Source organism: Thermobia domestica, chromosome 16, assembly GCF_964235325.1.
Source record: "Thermobia domestica chromosome 16, izTheDome1.hap1.1, whole genome shotgun sequence".
NCBI classification, from domain to species: domain Eukaryota; kingdom Metazoa; phylum Arthropoda; class Insecta; order Zygentoma; family Lepismatidae; genus Thermobia; species Thermobia domestica.
Window position 1 is genome coordinate 101,334,482 of NC_137469.1, and position 22,955 is coordinate 101,357,436.

The following is a 22,955-nucleotide window of genomic DNA, read 5'->3' on the forward strand; positions in this document are numbered from 1 at the left end:
CGATGAGTGATAATTTTATAGGCTTGTTTTATTACAAGTTTAAACTCTTTAGTCAGTAGAGAAGAGGGCGTGAATCATGGGTTAGAGTTGATGACAATGGGTTTTGATGGGTCTGTGGGTCACAGTGGGTAAGAGTGGTTTATGGTGGGTGGTGGGTCAGAGTGGGTCACGGTGGGTCGTGGGTCACGACGGGTGGTGAGTCAATTGGTCGTAGCTAAAGTTTTCATTGCCCCACGCCCTCTCTGAACTACAGTGTTGAAAATTAATCAGTGAAAATCAATTGCAATTGATCAATCAATTGAAAGTAATTGCTGTGGAAATCAATTGCAATTGAATCAATTGCCAATTAATTTCAATTGCAATTGAATTACAGAATTCAATTGCAATTACTTTCCACTGCAATTACTTTCAATCAATTGATCAATTGCAATTGATTCTCCTTTTTCAATGGCCAACTGCAATTAACAATTAACCATTACTTATTTCAATTGTTAATTGCAATTAACAATTAAATTTACAGATTAATTGTTAATTGTTAATTCAATTGAAATTTGCCCAACACTGCCTGAATTTGCCTTCGCGCAAGACGCTGAGGCAAAGAACAAGACTAAGAACATTTCCTGTAAAAAGCTGTCTTCGGCTTTTGTTATTTATTCAATGTTCAGCTTCAGCTCTACTATGGTCATTGCTTGAACTTATTTCGCAAACTACTTGGTTCTATCTGACAGTGTGGCGTCGGGCCCAAACAACTCCGAAATCGCGAACCCGGCTCAATTGAACGCCAACAAATGAGAGCATGAACACTACAAGTGGATAGCGAACCGGACCTGAGTCTAAGCGACAGCGAGGCTCAGCGAGGTTCATAAGCGCGAGCGAGCTCCATTGAGGATAGTGAGACTGATTTTTTAGCGAGTACAAGCATAATTGAGCATAGCGAACTCAAACGAATGGAGTCTAAGATATGGTGAGCTTTACTCAGATTAATAGGCGAGCTCGAATAAGCCATGATTACAAAATGGACATCTCTGGTCTAGATTGTACAGTACTTGGATGGGTAACCACTAGGATAGGCCAAATGGTACTGGCAATGCGGTTTTCATCCAGAGACGTAAGTACAATCTGTAACTGGAGGACTTCGGTCAAGAAAACCAACAATAATTTGGTTTAATCTGGAACATTTGATTGATTAATTTATATTTACGCCCTCTGTAGGTACAGAGACTATATAGGACAATATCCACAGCTTAAGTAGGATCCCAACCACTGTAGTGCGTTCGATGCTCTCACAACAGGGATCGAGCCCGAAAAATGTGTGCCAAAGCACCCCTTCTATCCACTAGACTAGGAAGAATATTAAGACTAGAAAAAGAATTGACTAGAATTATATATTCTGAGTTCAATCAAGAAACGCAGTGGAAATCAACTGTCTACATTTTTTTAAGATCATGTACACTCATGTCCAAAATGATTGTCGCATATCTATAACTGTCTACACCTACAACAACATATTTATAGACATGCGGCAATAGTTTTGGACATGAGTGTACATTTAACTACACGTTCGAGTATAACGAAATGAAATCTTTCTTCGAAATTTAACGGCCTTCGGTTATGCCCTTTAAGCTAAAAGAGACGGGCGATTAATGAAAGTTATTATCAAATAATAGACGGAATGTAAATGTAAGAGGAAACGAGTGAGCCCTGAGAAAACCTACGGACACAATATTACATACCACAAACTCACATGGCCTGGAATTGACTCATGGACCTCTTGCACCAGAGGTGAGCACTCAACCACTGAGCTCTGCACAGACCCAATGCAAGTAGCAAATTGTAACATGAAAATATAGAGAGATGGAAGATGTAAATATCCTGTCTTTTTATACTAATCGTAACTATATGAACTTCCAATACTATAGAGATCACATGGAGGCGTGAAGCTCCAAGAAGATCTACCGATTTCACCACCTAACACAAGCAAGGGTGTGTTCCGGTCGTCAATCCCTATCAATGAAATTTTGGCAGTATCATTTCTCGCACTATACGGAGAATATATCCTGCGGGTAGTGTTGTCGGCTTGACGCTAAATTTCTCATTGTAATTTTTTTTTGTATTATTTTGCATTTTCATATTTATTATTATTATTGTTTTATTCTAATAATTTTACCATTCATGTTATAGTTCTTCAAGTGCTGATTTTTCTCACTCGTTCACCAGGTATTCAACATAATTGATACACTCCTCCTGTTTGACATTTCCTCAAGTGCGCGTTCCGAAGGGAGTGCGACGAATCGTACCGAAATCTTCCGATGTATCACATGTGAAGCAGAATATTTCTGTGATTCGTGTAGAGCCATGCTTTATAAATTGTTGCGGCGACTACAGGTGCACCAAACGCTAATGTGCCAATGATTACTACTGAGGAGCAAGGGAAATAGAACTTTATTCAAAATGCAATTCTGGTATTTTACTGGCAGTGTTAAGACAATTCTAATTAGACCTGCCTATCAGTGACTATACATACTTCCGGAAAGCTTTGCTCCCCCAGAGTTGGCACACATCAAATTGCGATTCTACTTCAGTCTTCATGCAGAGTGCGTCCTTTAGCAAATAGTGCCCCATTCACTTTTTTTTTTTTTTTTTTTAAGATTGCCTATCATTATAGATAGAGTTACCAAGTTCCGAAACCATTTGGATATTTGACCTAACCCACATTGATGTTTGCATTAATGTTCACAAGAGAAGGAAAGTTGGTACAAATATTTCGGTCGATTTATTCAATTTGTCGCGACAGGCTACGAAGGACTGTGACTGGCAGATCAACTAGTGATACATCAAAAATTCTATAATCTACTGAAAATCGAACCCCGTAAGCACGCATATCGAAGATAGAAGTGCTAATCAGCAGATAATGTTGAACGATATCATTGTTCTCGATTACACTTTTATAAAATTTTTCCAATTTGATTTATCGGAGTTAAACGCATCTTTCCCTTTTCAACATAGGTTGTGTACTAGATAGGCCCTACTGCCTAAATTAAGATAAAGTCACCACCATGAATAGGCCGTCTGCAATAAGAACTGAAATATTTCAGTTTAACGTCCGACGTTTATGCCTTTTAGGCTAAGGGAGACGATGATAAGTGAATAACGATGGAAGAATTGCTGGAATGAGAAAGTGGGAGGAAACGGGAGTACTCTGAGAAAACTTAAAGGCACGGGGGGGCAAGGGATCGAACCAGAGACCCTACACATTAGGGGTAATCGCTTTACCCCTGAGTCACCGTCCCCCCCCCTCTGCAATAGGTAGGAAGGCATGGTCTCTTGGAAGTAAATTCGAACTAAGTTTCCGGACAATTAGTTCTAACTTTAATTTCCAACATTTTATTTACGTTTCAAACTTCGTTGCAAAAACACCTGCTATATTAGATCAGTAAACAAAATAATTTGTGCCTGGCAAAACTATGCCATGAATACCGGGATACTATCATACAAATCAGGCTCCGGTGGACAAACACCGTGTTCGTGGGTTTTCTCGGGGTTCTCCCGTTTCCTCCCACTTTCTTCATTCCACATTTCACTCATTTCTCATTATCACCGTCTCCTTTAGCCTAACCGGCATAATTGTGGGACGTTAAACTTAAAGATTTAATTTCATTTTCAAGACTCCTTTTTCCCTTGCCCTATCCTGAGCTGTCTTATTTTCAAAAGACAAATATTTTTTCAAAAAAATTAAAAAGAAATTACAAACTGCCCCTCCCGTGAAAAATACTGCAGACACGCATGGTCATTATTTGGGGTTTTATCCGACACCTCTTCATCCCTCTGGAGATCGAACCTGGACCATGAGCACATTTTCTTTTCAATTTGACTTTTCCTGCACGTAAAAAATATGCACCTATTTGTAAACAAAGAACAAAGCGAGACCATTCACTAAACACTGAAAAAATTACCTAACTACTTTCGTGTCGCCTAGACCAAATTAGGATTAATTACAAATCACTCACTCGCTCACTTATTTTCTGTCACTACACGGAACACGCGTATTTCGCACAACTCTCTCGCCACAAACATATCCAGCATGTTTGGTATATTGTACTACGAGTGTTGTCCTTGGAGTGACCCACCGAGTAGAAGCTAAGCTACTATACAATCTTCAGCAGCGTTGCCACGACGCTTGTTGACAGATAAAAATGCACCGCAAGTTTAAGTGCGGACATACAAGTAAGTAAAAATGTATTTGTGTTGTTCTATTCTTGACACTGCCAAAGGGCGTTTTACGTTGCGGCGAATAGAGAAAGAGAGCGTTTGCATGTTTAAGTCACTCGTTGATCACCTGATACTTCAGGATCACTCTCACGAAACGTGCTAAACTTTCATATAGGGTGTCGTAAAAACTATACTATTTCGGTTATAATTGCATAATTCTTTTCTGATATAGTGACTCATATGAATCTGTGAAGTTAGGTAATTTATAAAAAAATATATATTTTTCAAAAATCTCGTAAACCGAACTTTGAACCATTCAGTGGCGGCTTCATAGTTCTACAAGCTGAAAGCCACATCAGTAGTTTGGCGAAATCGGATTTGCACTCACTCCACCTGGCCTCAACTTTGGAGTCTCCAATGATTTTTTTTTTTTTTTTTTTTTTTTTTTTACTTTGAAGGTATTCTTTAACTGCGCTAAGCTCCAAAATAAGATATTTTACTAAGCCCAGCAATGTTCGCGTAAAATGTAATAGTATATGTTTACATGGCGTTTAAAGTGTTAAATTTTAATGTGAGGCACAAATATTAAAGGAAAAATAACGATTTTGCAATTGCATAATCATACGAGGTGTGATCAAAAATACGGTGAATAATTCGAGTAGAAACAAAGTATTAAGCTTACATTGAATTTGATTTAATCTCCTTCAAAGTACTCTCCTTGGCTAACAATGTACTTATCGACGCTGAATCCATGGCTGGAAGCATTTGTGGAAGGCTTCTTTTGGAAAGGCGTTTAGTTGTTCTGTCATGGCCCTCTCAATGTCAGGGATGCTGTCAAAACGTTTTCCTTTAAGCACGGTTTTAATTTTTTAGAAGAGCCAGCAGTCATATGGTGTTATATCTGGAGCGCACAGCGAATATGGACAGCCAGGAATATTTTTGTCGACCAAAAACTCGTGAGTCAAAAGCAAGATGTGGCACGGTGAGTTTTCGTGGTGAAGAAGGAAGTCATTTGCCCATTTAATCGGTGGTCAAAATACCTTTCACGGACACATACGAGATATTTAGATCTTCGGAAAACCTTCGAATACTCATTCGCCTGTTTGAACAAATAACTTGTGCCACTTTTTGCACGTTTTCATCTGTTTCTGACCTCGAAGGACGTCTCGATCGTTGCTCGTTTACAACCGAATCCTTGCCGCTTTTGAATTACACATACCACTTGTAAACAGTATTCAATGGTATAACATTACAATGGCACCGCTTCGTCGCCATGCACCGATTTTGACATTTCGTGAGCTTCTATGGCTTTTTTTTTTTTTTCCAGCTTAGAACAAAACAACTTGCACAACAGACATTGTTAGCACTGTCCTAACTCTTCTCCCTCTGGAAGCCAACTGACGTATAACAACTCGTTCCAACTCAACACTTAGTGTACCAAAGGTTTAGGCTCCTGGGCTTACTAGTTGAAATGGATACAGCATCGATAGATGGCACTGTGCAACTATAGTCACCGTACATTTTGATCACACCTTGTATACCCGGACCGGGTTTATATCTTACATTCAGAATTACTGAACTCGATTTTAAGTACTTTAATCAACACAAAGAATTCAAACTATTCAACAATTCATGCTGGGCAATATTGCTCAACCTATTTCTTTAATTTGAATTTTCAGTCAAATTCTGTAAACATCGTTTGGTTACATATCCATTAACATACATACATATCCAACAGTGTTCGTAGTTTGAGGGAAATTTCTCTAATTAGGTAAATTTTGCAAAAAGTGAAAAAGGGAAGTTTTCGGTAAAACGTTGAAAATCCAGGGAAATTCTCATTCTGAATGATTGACCAATATAAATCCTTAAATTTTTCTTTGTTCTTCAGAAATAAACGAATACAATAACAATAGTTTGTGTGTGTGTGTGTGCGTTCAAATAGCATAATTTACACCCATTGTTAATTGAGTGTATTTGTTCGTATTTTTTTAAAGTAAATAAAGAAAAGAAAGAAAGAAAGAAAAAAGAAGCAAAAGCAAATGAATAAAGTTTGACACTTCCTTTGATATAGCTAAATAATCTTATAGCATAACTTCTGTCATAGAAACTGAATACTCAGCAAACTAGGGAAAATTTAATAAGAAAAGGGAAAAGTTTTGGTCAGTGGTGGGAAATTTTCTTAAATAAACCTTCGAACACTGAACAGTATAATTTGAATCTGATACAACATACTAAATAAGTAATGGTGAAAAGTTAACTAGCTTCATTTCTCGTATTTTTATAATATTTATTAGCTTCCGAAATAGGGTCATTATATTATTTTCATCAGGGGGTAAAAGTAGATCTGAAAAGGTAGGGGGATACATGACGTCACGCGTCCCCCTGTGGAGGACGCCATATATAAGTATTATTTGGAAGTGGGTACGCCGATCCCTCGCATTCTCTCTCTCGTGTACCTCTAATTCATTATATATTGAAATTCAAGGATGCATTCTATTATCATTTCTAAAGCAAATGAGTAAGTAAAGCAATTCATTCGATCATTCATTTTTAGCACCAAAACGACCTACTGTTTAACGTAAAATCTGAATTACACATAGCCCTACTTCTACCAGGAATCAAACCGTGGTATCCAAAATGTTGAAGATGCATTTGCTAACTGTATATCTATGAGGAAGCTCCAAAATATACCTTAAGTTCCGCAAGTCTAGCGCGGACCGAATTTACTGAGCTCCCGCGAGTGTTTCCCCGCCTTAAACCTTGCTTATATAACTTGACAATTGGCTATTCTCTATTTATTGACATTTTTATATTTATTTATTTATTTATTTATTTATTACAAATGTAAGGCGAACTCTTTGTAGTTGAAGCATGATTAGATCCATTGTCAGTCCGCGAGTCAGTTTATGCCCTTTTCATATTTTTACTGCTGATGCGAAAAGTTATATTAGTTTATAACCCATTTATATGTTTATTTTGAGTAATGTCACCTCACAACAACGAATAGAATACGCGGGACTTCAAAGTTGGTATATTATCATATCAGGTTGTCTAAAAGTATTGAGCCTTTGGAGGTCAACATTGAGAATACATTTATTGTTATTTTTGAAACTAATATTATGAAACCGCATTATGCACCATTTTGGTCGATGACCTTCTGCCATTTTTCCCGGAAACACTATAATCCCGTCGCTATAAAACTTTTGTCTTTTCTAGCTTTAAAAAAGAAGTGGCATGTGGTTTTCACAGATCTCTTTTGAAATTAACTTAACACCTTTAGATCTATAGAGATCGAAACAAATGATAGTCTGATGGTGCCAGGTTTGGACTATACGGTGGATTCGTTAAAACCTCTCAGCCGATTGCCTCAATTTCTAACGGGTCATTAAAGATATATGCGGTCTGATGTTGTCAGTATGGTATACGACAGCCTTTCTGTTGACAGTTCTGATCATCTCTGAATTGCTAGGAGCGCTCGCACTAATTTTCAACAGTACAGGTCCGAGTCTGTTGTTCTGTCCCGCGGTAACAACTCGTGATTCACGCTGTCCTTTCAATCTCAGTAAATGCACAGGATAACTTTCCTGGGCGTTCGTGGGGGCCTTTGGTGCAGGCAGTGGAGCTTCTCCTCACATCGACCACGTTTTTCATCACTCGTGATCAACCGCTTCAGAAATGCCTCGAGTTCGTTATATTTCAGTAGAGATAAAAATTCGATCGAGTACACGATTTTGAATCAGATCATATGGCACACAACGTTGAGCTTCTTTTGGAAGCCAGCTTTCTCTTCATGGTTTAATTGTGGTTTGGCAATAGTCTGGTGGATGATTAGATGAGTGATTGCTTACGTGCTGGGTCTAGTTCGACTTTTGCCGAAATCTCATCCACTTTTTCTATGTTTGGTCGCCCACAGCATCTTGGGCAAAGAAATGTCCAGAAGGAAAGTTATTCAATCATCTTTTTACCTGTGGCTTTTCATAACGTATCTTATCGTAAACAGCACAAATATCTTCACGGGACATGCGGCATTCGCGCCTTTATAGGAACAAAATTTTAAAATGTACTGCAGTTTTGCGGAAAGTCCACTTATCTTCATGGCACAATATCTTACGTCTGATCATAAGAATTCCAACACATTTTACACAACTACTGGGTTACAACTATGAATTCTCAAATACTCAAATAATGTTAGACCTGGCCCGCTGCGACCCATCTATAGTGAGTTTTGGAGCAATAACACCATGTCGTACGCATAAAGGTCACTGCTTTGCAGTGGCGGATCCAGGATATGTTCAAGGGAGGGGCTAAAACATATTTTGCCGTTTTATCCAGTGTAAAGCAGGATTGAAGCCCATTTTATCCAGTGTATACCTGAGCGTCAAGGGAGGGGCTATAGCCCCTATAGCCCTCCCCTTGGATCCGCCACTGCTGCTTTGGATAGTCTTCCTGATATTATTATTATTATTATTATTATTATTATTTCATATATATACAGAGTGTTAATGAACTATACCGACAAACTGTAAGAGGTGATTCCTCACATCAAAATAAGAGAAAAAGTTCATATGGACCTATGGCGAAAAGTGCATAGCTTCAGAGCTAGGGCTGTCCAAAGTCGCGAAAACGCCAAATTTAAAGAGGCTCTATTTCGAATTCCAGAAACTGTGGATGGTGGTCCTTATCAGCGAAAGGAAGTAAATCCAAAAATGCACATTTCGTTAATGTTCAATTGGTGTACAGAGTATTCCCTGCAAGGTGTAATTACCAGGCATGCCATCAACCGAAGTTTGAGATATGCTCTGACTTTATGATTCGTCCAAAGTAGACAAACGATAAGTCTTGAGAGCAGTGAACACAGAATCCTTTGGCGCGATGTCGGGAGTGTTAAGGATCGTCAGCAGCACAGTATCTCGTACTAGGGAAAATTCATGTTGCGATGTTTTCTTTCACATTTATAAGTGAAGAAAATGTGAAAAATACCGTGACGAAATACATCGCATCACACGTTATTCTGAACACAAAAAAACATGAAGCTGCCGGTTCCTAACACTTCCGATTTCCCTCCGAAGCACTGGATGTCCATTGTTGTCAAGGCTTACCTCCTCTCTATTTTGGACCCTACTTGAAATCAGGTTATATCTTAAAATTTTATTGAGAGCATATGTGAGAATTATACCCTGTAGGGAATATCCTGTACACCTATTGAAAATTGATGAAATATGCACTTTTGGATTGTGTATGCATGGCTTCCTTTACGCTGAAAAGAACCACCATTTACAGTTTCTGGAATTCGGAATAGGGGCTATTGAAAAGCTTTTTCGCGAATTTGGACAGTCCTAGCTCTGAAACTATGCACTTTTCGCCATAGGAACTTTTTCTCTTATTTTGATGTGAGGGATCACCTCTTACAGTTATATATAGTTATGAGAAACCAAATGGATTCATTTAATGTTGTATGAGTATAATTGAACATACATTTAAATTGATTGAGTTGAGAGTCCTTTTTCTATTCCGCGCTACTTTATCTTGTCTTTCTTTGTAATACAATAATTCACACTGTGAAGAATTTTCAAAGTAGGTTATACAGTATACATGCAAAGTGCTACTTTCATAGTGGATATATTTGAGTGTCCGATAATTATGATGTTATAAGTTGAAATAAAATATTTCACTTTTATGCCCCACCATTATGCCCTTTGGGTTAAGGGTCTTCAATACTGCGAAATTAAACTACCGCTAATTTTAGAGTTTTTCTGTAATATCCTCAAAACAAATAAAAATATTCGAAAAGTAGAAACGTAGTGAACTAAACAATACGATTTTGCGTGTGATACCGTTATCACAACTCATCTATTTGCTTTCGATTTGCAACTGTAGATAGATTTAACAGTTTTTGCGGGTTATGTAAATAGTGGTATACCAAAAGCAGATAGGTGAATTGTAGTAAAGGTATCACATGCAGAATTGTATTGTCTAGTTCACTACGTTTCTGCTTTTCGAATATGTTTATTAGTTTTCAAGATAGTACAGGAAAAAACTCTAAAATTAGCGGTAGTTTAATTTCGCTGTAGTGAAGACCCTTAAGGGAGGCGATGATTAAGGCAAATGAATGATAATGGAAGAATGGTGGAATCAGATAGTAGAAGGAAACGGGGGTACCCCGAGAAATCCCATGAACACGATATTGTCTACCACAAACTTACTTGGCCAGGGATCGAACCAAGTACTTCACGCACCAGAGGTAAGCGCTCTGCCACTGAGCCACCGTGCCCCCCTTGTTATAAGATGCAACCCAAATTTCTGGTCTAAAATACATGGAAACAGCATCGACATTCCAGATTTTACTTGCGGAAAGGGGGAGGCGGCAAGGTTCTCAGAATATTTCTACACACTTCATTAAAATATACAAATAACCTCATTTATCCAGACCCCGATAAACCGGATTCACTTAATCCAGGCAGGCGAAATGCAAACTTTTATATGTGTCTAAAGTGGTGACTCAGTGATAGAGCGCTAATCACTGGTGCATTGAGGTTCCCGGTTCGATACCAGCCCGCGTCATATTAACTTATGGCAAACACCGTGTGCTTGCGTTTTCTGATTTCCTCCCACTTCCTCAATTCCACCATTATCATCCACCTCATCATCATCGTCTTAGCATCCTGCTCTCCCCAAGAGACACCCCTGCCTATAAACAATTATTAGCTCTTTTGTATGTTTTGTAGGTATTATTTGGGTAGTTTATTGCACGTGATCTACAGAACTCATCTAAATTTTGACTAAACTTTTCACAGACGCCTCCTTTGACCTGCTTAATATGTATATGAAATATTTTCCTATTGGTATTCGAATAATTGGTTATCAAAGTTTGCGTTTCGGACTTACCCAGTTCAAACGGACTGACAATGCTCAGAGAGTGCTTAATGTTTCAGCACTCTTTAAGCATTCTGTCCGCAAGGAATTACGAAAAAAAAAAATGATTCCACTCAGTTGAAAAAGTTTTACGACTAGTTGAGTAGTAATTGACGTACTTCTACACAGCAGAGGACTTGCCGCCGCTGTGTATATTTTATTACGTGTCTCTGTGATCTTTTGCGCTGGCGCCATTACTGTCTGACCGTAGTGCGAGTTCCCTTTATACTTTTACCGCCTGCTTTATATATTTTATTACGTATGTGATTTTTTGCTGTAGCCATTATTGTTGGAATTAATTGCGACTTCCTTTTATACTTTTACAGCTTGTTTTGTATAGCTTATTACGTATGTGTGATTTTTCCGCTGGCGCCATTACTGTTTGACCGTAGTGCGAGTTCCCTTTATACTTTTACCGCTCGCTTTGTATATTTTATTACGTATGTGTGATTTTTCCGCTGGCGCCCTTACTGTTTGGTTTTGCTTTGACTTCCCTTTATACTTTTACCGCTTGCTTTTTATATTTTATTACGTATGTGTAACCTTTGCGCTGGCGCCATTACTGTTGCGAGTTTTGCACACCCGATTTGTATATTTGTTGCTTGGTAGCCGTGGACGCTAATGGTGTTTTCATTTATAGATACCGGCACACTTTGTATATATATTTATTATTGTGACTTAAGTAAGAAGAGAAAGTTTACGCACCTTTGATGACACGGCCGCTATTTTGTTGGCTATTTCCTGGTTGTTTGTTGTTGCAGTTGTATATAATTTATGTCCATATCGCAGTGTTGTCTGTAATGAGAATAATTACACTGATTTTTCCATAAATAGGTAAATTTTTCTTTTAGGGATGTTTTGTAGTGTTGCAGCGAAAACTAATTAGATTGTTGTTGACTTTAGTTTAGCGTTTCTTTTAGCAGTGAGGTTATATGAGACGTGGACATACTGATTAACGTGGAATCCGAACCACATGAGCTTCCGCCGGGAATAGAACCCGGGTTGACCACGCCAAAGTTGCGTACGTTAACCGATTAGCCAGGGAGGAGCTCTACAGTGATTAGACTACGTATAGTTACCTATAATATAATTTTTACGTAATGAGACCAAGCCCTAATTATGAATTATACTTTAATTTTTACTAGATTAATTATGAATTTACCTTGAACATTCTTTTATTTATATAATTGGAAATGATCAATATTAATTAACCTATAATACTTATTATATGTATATACTTACGTATGAAGAATTGAGCGTTGACGATTGTGGTTTTGATGGACGGATTTGTTTTTCCAATATGGCGGCGTTGCGTGATTGTTGAACAGAGGTTCCTCCATAGTAGGACTCTGAAATGCGAATGCGCGCGTTTTGCTTGCATTGTCGTATAGATTGATGGTAATTAAAATTGTGAAGAATTTGGCTGGGCGAAGTTGCATAGTTTAACATATTATTGCATTATGTGATTAATTTATATTATTTTTTGTTTTAGCATGTACTTAATTATTATAAAATTGAAATAATAATAATAATAGATAACGAGACATTTTGATAAAGAAAGCGGAACCCCACAGTACTACGATATGTGCAACTGTGCTACCATCTATTGGCAATAATTACAACTTTATTTAACAGCCACGTTATATGGGAGACTGATACAGAATGAAGGGGGAGACTTAAGGTGAATTACATGAGATTTAGATGTACAAGAAAGAGAAGAGAATAAAATAAATAGAGAAAGCTATTATTGTTTATTGAATTGAAGCACCATTTAAGCGTAATATATTAGTTTGTAATGAGGTTATTAAATTAGGTTTAACTGGATACGTATGCACTTTGTAGGGTTGTTTATTATTTATTTAGGATTTTTATTTAATAATATGGTTTGTAGAAGTATATTGAATTGCTATAAAATAGAACAAACTTATATTTTATTTGTATAGATGTATTTAAGATTATATTCGGGTGCAGTTTTAGTATTGGTTTGCGTTAACGTAGTGAATGTGCGGAACGGCACACGATGGATTTGGAATGGGTGGAGTATTACAATTTACACGTTGCTTGGGAATTGTTTAGTATTGGTTTGCATTGATGAATGTTGCACATATTGAGGAAATGCTGAAGATTGTATTTATGCTAATTGGCACTACGATTTCCATTTGAAAGAATTAAATAAATAATAGCTTGAAAATATTTTAAATTGGATTACGGTATGGAGCATAATATTTAAGTATATTGTATTTACTGCGAACTAGAGTATTTATGTAGCTGCTATTATAGAATTAACAAGTACCAGAGATAATTATATTGTTTTTATTTACCATGTATTGAATTATAAGAATATATATTCCTTATAATATTTGATAACAGTTGGGAAGCTTTATATGGTGATTGATTTTTTACGTGTGGAACTGATTTAATTTGAAGCAACAGCAAATACATTTGACAGATAATTGACGTATTTGCAACTATTGAAATGGGTATAAAATGCTTTATGTATGTAAAAATATTTAATATTTTTGTTTGTAAAGTATGAGGCAATTTTAACTGCTAATGTATAACATTACAGATAGGGTTTTAAGCTATTTTAGAATGAGCTTAGGAGATAACAAAATTATTATGGAATGAGACTAGCATGATGCATAGGGAAGATGACATGTGGAATGTTTGGGAAAGTTTTATTATTTTAGGAAATAATATATTAATGAATACAACGGGTAATATTTTTAAGAGAAACCCATATTTTAGTATTGGTGTACTATTGAAAGCATGAATCAACAATTTTGAAGGCATAAGACATAGGCAAAGACTTGTATTTACTGGTGTTATTGTTTTACGTTTACCGGAGAGGATGTTGCTCCCATTATGTTAAAACAGTTTTGAATAGATTTGAATTATTGGAATATAGTATTTTTTATACTTAGGACTTATTTATAAATACAACTTACGAAATTAGAATATTATCGATTGAATTATTTACAATGTATATAATTATTTATATTTTAATGTTATTGACTAGTTATTTAAAATTTAGACGAATTGTACTTTTAGTGCTGGAATGGTATATTTATATTGGTATAGATTATGTACTAATACGGAACACATTGATTAGCATACAACTCTGCAGATTATATATTTGCGTAGACGAAATTATGAAAACTGTTGATTTTTAGTATTTAACGCACTTACACGAAAATAATTGTACAATTAGAAATTGTTGAAAGTTTTGAATGGGCAATTATGTATATGCGTGGTGTAGTACAAGTATTTGGAATATACGTATTGTATTGTGTTATCAACTATTGATACAAATAGGCTGAAGGATTTACGTAGTATTTGCGTTTGCGACAATATAAAATGTTATGAGAATGACATGATACCACGTGATTGTCAGACTTGCATTATATAGTAATTAGATTTATGTTTTATTAAGATATAGAGGTACATATTACGCATTAATATAGACACAGATTGATTTATTTTATTTTAGGCATGAAAGAGAAACTCCATATATTGGCGTTGACTGTGGAAAAACAGAGACGTGTGTACATTACAATTTTCCATTAGTATCTGAAAAGTTACACAGAATATAAACCTTCATCCAGCCTATGAGGTGGGTGCTCTTTGACTTGGCTATGGAGGCGATGCAATTTATGCTTAGAGCAGTTAAAATATGGGATTATATATGGGAACTTATATGCGAAAATTTGGTAGACAGAACATTTTTTGTCATTTATTTAAAAAACTATTGTATAGTTACAAGAGAATTTTGAATCGATTTTAATTTATTTAGGAACTACCATATACAATATTATAATTATTTACGGTGAATGCGGTAGCAATACATGATTGCATGAAAATATGTGGAGCCATCTATTGTATAAATTGGAAAACACAATTATGACTGTACTCGATAGAGGCACACGATGATGAATTACACACTTGTAACATTTCTGATAACTACATAAAATGTTATGAGAACGAGATGATACCACACGAATGTCAGACCTGCATTATATACTAACTAGATTTGTTTTATTAAGATATAGGTGTACATATTATGCGTTAATACAGACACACAATGAATTATTTTATTTGTGCATGAAAGAGAGATACCACATATATGCGTTGACTGTGGAAATGCAGAAGCATGTGAACATTGCAACCTAGTATTGTTATGTGAACTAATACACAAAATATAAACTTTAATGTAGTTTATTGTAATATTTATCAAGAGTTTCATTCCCATCCAATGGATGGTAGGACCGTAGAAGGCAATACCTTTTTTTTTTTTTGTGGCCAGAATTCTAGTTTATATTTATGACACTTAAAATATGAGAGTATATATATGAGAACGTATATGCGAAAAAATTTGTAGACAGAACTTTTTTACTTATTTAAGAATGCTGTGTAGTTACAATAGAGAATTTTGAACCCGATTTTTAATTTATTTAGGAACTACCATATACAATATTATAATTATTTACGGTGAATGCGGTAGCAATAACAGATTGCATGAAAATATGTGGAGCCATCTATTGTATAAATTGGAAAACACAATTATGACTGTACTCGATAGAGGCACCCGGTGATGAATTACACACTTGTAATATGTGTGATAACTACATAAAATGTTATGAGAACGAGATGATACCACACGAATGTCAGATTTGCATTATATACTAACTAGATTTGTTTATTAAGATATAGGTGTACATATTATGCGTTAATACAGACACACAACGAATTATTTATTTTGGCATGAAAGAGAGATACCACATATATGCGGTGGTTGTGGAAATGCAGAAGGATGTGAACATTGCAACCTAGCATTGTTATGTGAACAAATACACAAAATATAAACTTTTATTGGAACTTATACGTTTGTTGTTCGTTTGTTTGTTTATAACTAGTTATATTGACTTGTACCATTTTAGAGGGTTATGCAGTTTTTAGGGAAGAGTGATGTATAATTGGAGGATTTAAGGATTGTGTGATGTTTCATAGAAGTTTTTATTACATTATAATAATTGCTAAGGTTTTAAGGATCTTTCCAATCCTTAACATTTGCTAGGAAATTAACGAGGAAATTGCAGTTAGTGTAGTATTGTATAGAACTGGAAGAGTAGAAATATGGAATAATATGTACTGATAAAGTATATTATACCTGTATATTGTGAATGATGAGCATGAGGGATGAGGCGAGGTGTGCTAGTATATCACAGCACAGAAGTGTTAGGCAGATGAAGTTTTTTTTTTTTTTTTTTTTTTGCCTAGGGGCTGCTTAAGCTTTAATGTAGATAATGGGAACCCTGGTAGTGGTAGATGGATTTAGTGTACAAATAATGGAAATATGAGTGGCAGATGATCATGAACTTGATAATTTGGGAGACCCTACTGGTCAAAGGGCTCAGGAGGTAGATTGTAGCAATAGAGAGTATAGACCAATGATAGCGTTGGAGGATAATATTAACATGGAGAAGGATGGAGAGCTAAAAGGCACATAGTATTTTAAAGTAAGGGGTCGTGGGTTATAACGAGAGCATATGTATGCGAGACGCAAAGTTTTAAGATGAAAATGGAGTGTAGGAAACTGAATTTGGTTGCACAACTTTGCTGTAGGACTAATTAGTTTGACTCGATATGCAATGTGGAAAGCACATTGTTCCATCATTAATAAGTTTTTGTAAACTGTGTGGATGGTTTTAACTCATGCAGCATTTTCGTAAGTTAGCACAGGCCGTAAAAGACGCCTTGTATGTATTTAGAATTGTGTTTGCTTTCAGTATTCAGGACGTTTGCCGACACTTTTTTTTTTTTTAATAAGTTAACTTTATTGTATGCTTTTTTTTTGCGATTGTTTGAAGATGTTTTTAACTGAGATGTTTAGTGAATGTGACCATTAACTAAGTTACACTTGAATGTGCTTGGATGAGAGCTTGATTTAGTTTTAGGGAAAGGTAGTTAGGATTTTTTTTTTTTTTTTATGGATTTTTGATGTTTTACGGAGGAATGATGATGATAATTTGTGTTTTTGTGGTGTTGATTGCTAGTTTTTTATTTGCTGCACCACTGAAGAAAACTGTTAATTATTATCTGTAGAGCAATGTTGATGGATTGGATACTAGATTTTAACGCAAGAAAAGATAGTGTTGGTGGCATATTGAAAGACCTGAAGTTATCAGGAAGTGGATACATATTGGGAACATAGAGATCTGGTGACAGAGCAGATTTTTTGAGGTACTCAACAGTGAAGGAAAATAGGATGGGAGAAGCAGTTATATATTGAAATATATGACAGGCGGTTGATTTAAAAACTTGTATATCAGTTTTATATACAAGATAGGAAATTGAAGATGAATTATTGTGTATGCAATTGTGTGGTGTTTACTTTGTTAAATATTTTTGAGTTAAATAATACAAGACATGTTGGTTTGATCTAATTATAATGTTGTGTAACCATGGTAGTTAAGACCGGTAGTTGATTGTTGATCGAATATCCTGGGTGAAATTTTGCTTGATGTATGGGATGTATTTTGTGTTGTTATGTATGCATACAGACGTCTTACTATAATACGTTATAGGGTTTTACTAAAAGCAAACGTTAATTGAATTGTACGGTAGGATGATAAGATGGTATGAGTTTTTTCTTGGTCTGGAAACATTAACGTCTTAGAGGGTTTCCAGGTGACAGGAAAATATCCAGTGTGCAGAATGATAGTAAAAATTGTGGGTAACAAAGTAAGTAATATAAGAGGGCATAGTTTAATATGACGATAGTTTATTGAATTAAAGACAGGGGCACTATTCCTTTGTTACGAATAACTGTACGGATATTTGAACTATGAATGGTTTTGTTTGAGATTTATTTTTGCGGAAGAGTATGAAGGATATGAGGTTGTAATGAAACAGAAGATGAAATGAATGTGTTGGATGGATGTCTATATGAATATGTGGGACGGAGTGGTGTGAAGAAGTCTTGAAGGAAATTAGCAAAAGCAGCAGCTTTAAAAGAGTCTGTCTATATAGATAACGCATTATTTAATAATGGATATGGTGTTTTACTGCTTTTGCAAAGAGCATTGAAATGTTTTCAATACTTGTTAGGATGAGTGACCTCAGAGAGAGTATTACAGATTTTATACCAATACCATAGCTTGTAAGCACAGATATAATTTGATTAACCTTTGAACTTTTGGTGATGATGAAGTGTGTTTTTTTTTTTTTTTTTATTTTTTATACGCTGATATTTATGATAAAACTGTTGAGAGCGAGTGATAAATGTAAGATATTTTGCTGACAATGCTGGTCGATAAGTGGATAATGTAGTTACCGGTATGTAAAGTGAACTAGTTTTTGATTGAAGTTGTGATGATATGATTGTTATGATAGAGTTTTTTTTTTTTTTTTTGATGTAGGAGCTTGCAAAGGGTTTATTGCTCCCGATAGATATGTTTTGTATTGTTTTCAGGTGAATTTATTAAAATGGTCTTTAGTTCTTTGAAATTTGTAGACTGAGACATATCTTGAGTACTATAATGTAATTTGATTGGAACATGATCACATCAATTTTTAATGGATTGAGAACATTAATATAGATTTGTGAAATGTGATTAGCAGAAGTAATGACAATATTTGGTATGTTTTGTGATATAAACCTATTGGGTTTTTGGAAGATTATGAATGATATCAGTTATGTGACTTGTGACAAAGGTTTGAAAACTAGACCCCCACCCCTATTAGTTTTAAATACTATTCTTTTATTCAAATTAGCTTGAATATTTCATCTTTACATCAGTTTACAACCGACAAAGTCACCCAGACCGTTTACTGCGCGTGCTTGAATTTCTATATATTCACATTGAAAGCAATAATTAGAAATCACTATACCTGAACCCCAATAGCTCCTTTTGTATTTACTTGTCTTTTAATTAGCCTGTTGGATTTCAACGTATCAATAAATAATGCTTTTAAATCCATTTTTAAAAAGTATACTTTTGGTTATTGTACATTTAAGACATGGTGGATTACTTCCTTTGTGACAACTTTTAGTAATGAGTGGTGCTATCTTATCTACAGAATACTCCACACTTGAAAAATTTATTACAGTTGTTATCATAAGACAATAGTTATTGAACTTTCGCTAAATATGTTTACAGATAAAGTATTGCGTACAATAAGGAGGAACAAATGCTATCGAAAACTCGTCAAATGTTAAGGATTCTTGTAGACAATCCATGTAGTAAGTTGTGAATATATGTTAAAACTGAAGCCTACATTATGTATTTGATCAGTGCTAAAAAATACCTGTGAATTTTCATTAGGTAGGCTATATGTTAAAAGCATAGGAAAGAAAAAACTAACACCAACTTTGCAATGGGAAAGGAGAATAAACTGTTTCACAAACTTCTTCTTCTTATGTCTGAAGTTTCATGAAAGTAAAATTTATTTATTTGTACAAGTAATCACCGATTTATTTCCTATTTATCTGTATTCTTTTTTCATGTCTATATGACATATATTCAAAGATCATTTACTTATTTAAACAGGTTTTTATATCGATGCGCTAGGTTATATATTTCTATTGTATTGAATTAGATTCAATCTCCCAACATGACCCTCCTCCTCTTTGCTAACCGGATAGCGTCCCTGCTTTCGGGGTTGGCAGACTACAGTCATAATTCGTTATGGTTCCTTATCGATTTTGACCGTGCAATTTGACCTTGTATGTCCATATCAGATAACTCGCGGCCGAATGTGATTGTCGACATAGGTTGTGAGAGGTGCTGTTTCAGTTTTTTCCGTCACTTGCACCACAGATGCACGTTGGTTCTGATTGATAATCCTCTTTAATGCTAGGCGGAACCTGTCACTGAGGATTTCCTTCAGACCAGTTGTTCTTCTTCATCCATGTGGTTTTGTTGTGAATTTTGTAGACTGTCATCAACTACATATCCAATAACACACCACTTCGTCACGCTCACACCACATAAATAAGCATTAACTTAACCATTTTGGGAAATCAGAAAAAATCGTACGCACATTTTACAGTATCAGTTTGCTCAGTTCGCTGCACACTGGCGTTCTACTGATCCTAACATATTACGGAAAAAAGTGTGATTTACCATATACGAAGTAGCGTGCACCTTTGGCGTACAGGGTTCCGGGTTCGATTTCTGGTGGGAAAGCCATAAAATATTTTTAAACCCATTATTGTGATTCGGATTCCATGTGTAGATGCATATAATTTCTAAGTTTCGGAAGTCCTGTTTGATAGAGTGTACGAATGAGAGAAAAAATAAAGTAAGAAGAATGGACGGTCGTGTGTAACTGTCATACATGTATACATTTAAAATGACTGATCGTTACAAGCGATTGTACCCATATGGCAGAAATCTGGTAGTATACATTTCCTGGTAGAGAAACGAATAATGACACGTCCGTGGTATTGAGATCATTTGTTATTGATCACTTCGCTCTACAGAAAGTTTGTCATATGGGTTAGATGATGGGTTTACGTTTGTGCTTTGGAGGAAAGTAATATGATGTTTTGTATTTGTTAACGTATTAGATAATTAGAAGAATGTTTAGGTGCTTGGCGTGTGACAACAGTGAGTGATAGTATTGGCAAAATGGCTTTGGATCATTTCATATTTGTTTCTATCTTGCCTCGACGAAGACTAAGGGGGAAGGATGGAAAAAGCATACCAATTATAAGTGAGATGTTTGTACCTGTAGATGTGTTCTAGCCATACCTTTGATACTGTGCGTGAACTTCCATTCTTGTAATGCTGTATATGTGTACATGGCGATATTCATTTGTGAAGGATAGTTTATTAATTAACTGTCCAATTTGGTTGACATAAATCTCATCATTGGGGAGGGAAAAAGTAAAAAATGCAAAATGGGACATTGCCTTATCGTTATTTCTTTCAAAGATTGGATTTTCGAATCTGGGAAGATGGCATTTTCCTGAACTGAATATTTCTCAGCCATTGGATTGGCAAAGTATGTCAATCCAATGGCTGAGAAATATTCAGTTCAGGAAAATGCCATCTTCCCAGATTCGAAAATCCAATCTTTGAAAGAAATAACGATAAGGCAATGTCCCATTTTGCATTTTTTACTTTTTCCCTCCCCAATGATGAGATTTATGTCAACCAAATTGGACAGTTAATTAATAAACTATCCTTCACAAATGAATATCGCCATGTACACATATACAGCATTACAAGAATGGAAGTTCACGCACAGTATCAAAGGTATGGCTAGAACACATCTACAGGTACAAACATCTCACTTATAATTGGTATGCTTTTTCCATCCTTCCCCCTTAGTCTTCGTCGAGGCAAGATAGAAACAAATATGAAATGATCCAAAGCCATTTTGCCAATACTATCACTCACTGTTGTCACACGCCAAGCACCTAAACATTCTTCTAATTATCTAATACGTTAACAAATACAAAACATCATATTACTTTCCTCCAAAGCACAAACGTAAACCCATCATCTAACCCATATGACAAACTTTCTGTAGAGCGAAGTGATCAATAACAAATGATCTCAATACCACGGACGTGTCATTATTCGTTTCTCTACCAGGAAATGTATACTACCAGATTTCTGCCATATGGGTACAATCGCTTGTAACGATCAGTCATTTTAAATGTATACATGTATGACAGTTACACACGACCGTCCATTCTTCTTACTTTATTTTTTCTCTCATTCGTACACTCTATCAAACAGGACTTCCGAAACTTAGAAATTATATGCATCTACACATGGAATCCGAATCACAATAATGGGTTTAAAAATATTTTATGGCTTTCCCACCAGAAATCGAACCCGGAACCCTGTACGCCAAAGGTGCACGCTACTTCGTATATGGTAAATCACACTTTTTTCCGTAATATGTTAGGATCAGTAGAACGCCAGTGTGCAGCGAACTGAGCAAACTGATACTGTAAAATGTGCGTACGATTTTTTCTGATTTCCCAAAATGGTTAAGTTAATGCTTATTTATGTGGTGTGAGCGTGACGAAGTGGTGTGTTATTGGATATGTAGTTGATGACAGTCTACAAAATTCACAACAAAACCACATGGATGAAGAAGAACAACTGGTCTGAAGGAAATCCTCAGTGACAGGTTCCGCCTAGCATTAAAGAGGATTATCAATCAGAACCAACGTGCATCTGTGGTGCAAGTGACGGAAAAAACTGAAACAGCACCTCTCACAACCTATGTCGACAATCACATTCGGCCGCGAGTTATCTGATATGGACATACAAGGTCAAATTGCACGGTCAAAATCGATAAGGAACCATAACGAATTATGACTGTAGTCTGCCAACCCCGAAAGCAGGGACGCTATCCGGTTAGCAAAGAGGAGGAGGGTCATGTTGGGAGATTGAATCTAATTCAATACAATAGAAATATATAACCTAGCGCATCGATATAAAAACCTGTTTAAATAAGTAAATGATCTTTGAATATATGTCATATAGACATGAAAAAAGAATACAGATAAATAGGAAATAAATCGGTGATTACTTGTACAAATAAATAAATTTTACTTTCATGAAACTTCAGACATAAGAAGAAGAAGTTTGTGAAACAGTTTATTCTCCTTTCCCATTGCAAAGTTGGTGTTAGTTTTTTCTTTCCTATGCTTTTAACATATAGCCTACCTAATGAAAATTCACAGGTATTTTTTAGCACTGATCAAATACATAATGTAGGCTTCAGTTTTAACATATATTCACAACTTACTACATGGATTGTCTACAAGAATCCTTAACATTTGACGAGTTTTCGATAGCATTTGTTCC

General features: G+C 35.7%; 2 protein-coding genes across 6 annotated transcripts in view; one reads left to right on the top strand and one right to left on the bottom strand.

The window, feature by feature from the left end:
- LOC145673281 (glycogen debranching enzyme) overlaps positions 1-22,955 on the bottom strand; it is a 229,431-nt gene that overhangs the window by 194,030 nt on the left and 12,446 nt on the right. The window contains exon 1 of one of the 5 annotated variants that reach the window (XM_081742833.1): positions 4,008-4,144. The exons of 1 other annotated variant lie outside the window; for it this stretch is intronic. The gene's annotated coding sequence lies outside the window, so the exon portion shown is untranslated. Of the gene's footprint in view, positions 1-3,953; positions 4,145-22,955 lie in introns of those variants that run through there. 3 more of the 5 variants (XM_081742837.1, XM_081742832.1, XM_081742836.1) reach the window with 3 other exon arrangements.
- The window catches only part of omd (integrator complex subunit 5 omd), a 135,896-nt gene continuing 117,026 nt past the window's right edge, over positions 4,086-22,955 (top strand). The window contains exon 1 of the mRNA XM_081742839.1: positions 4,086-4,224. The gene's annotated coding sequence lies outside the window, so the exon portion shown is untranslated. The remainder of the gene's footprint in view (positions 4,225-22,955) is intronic.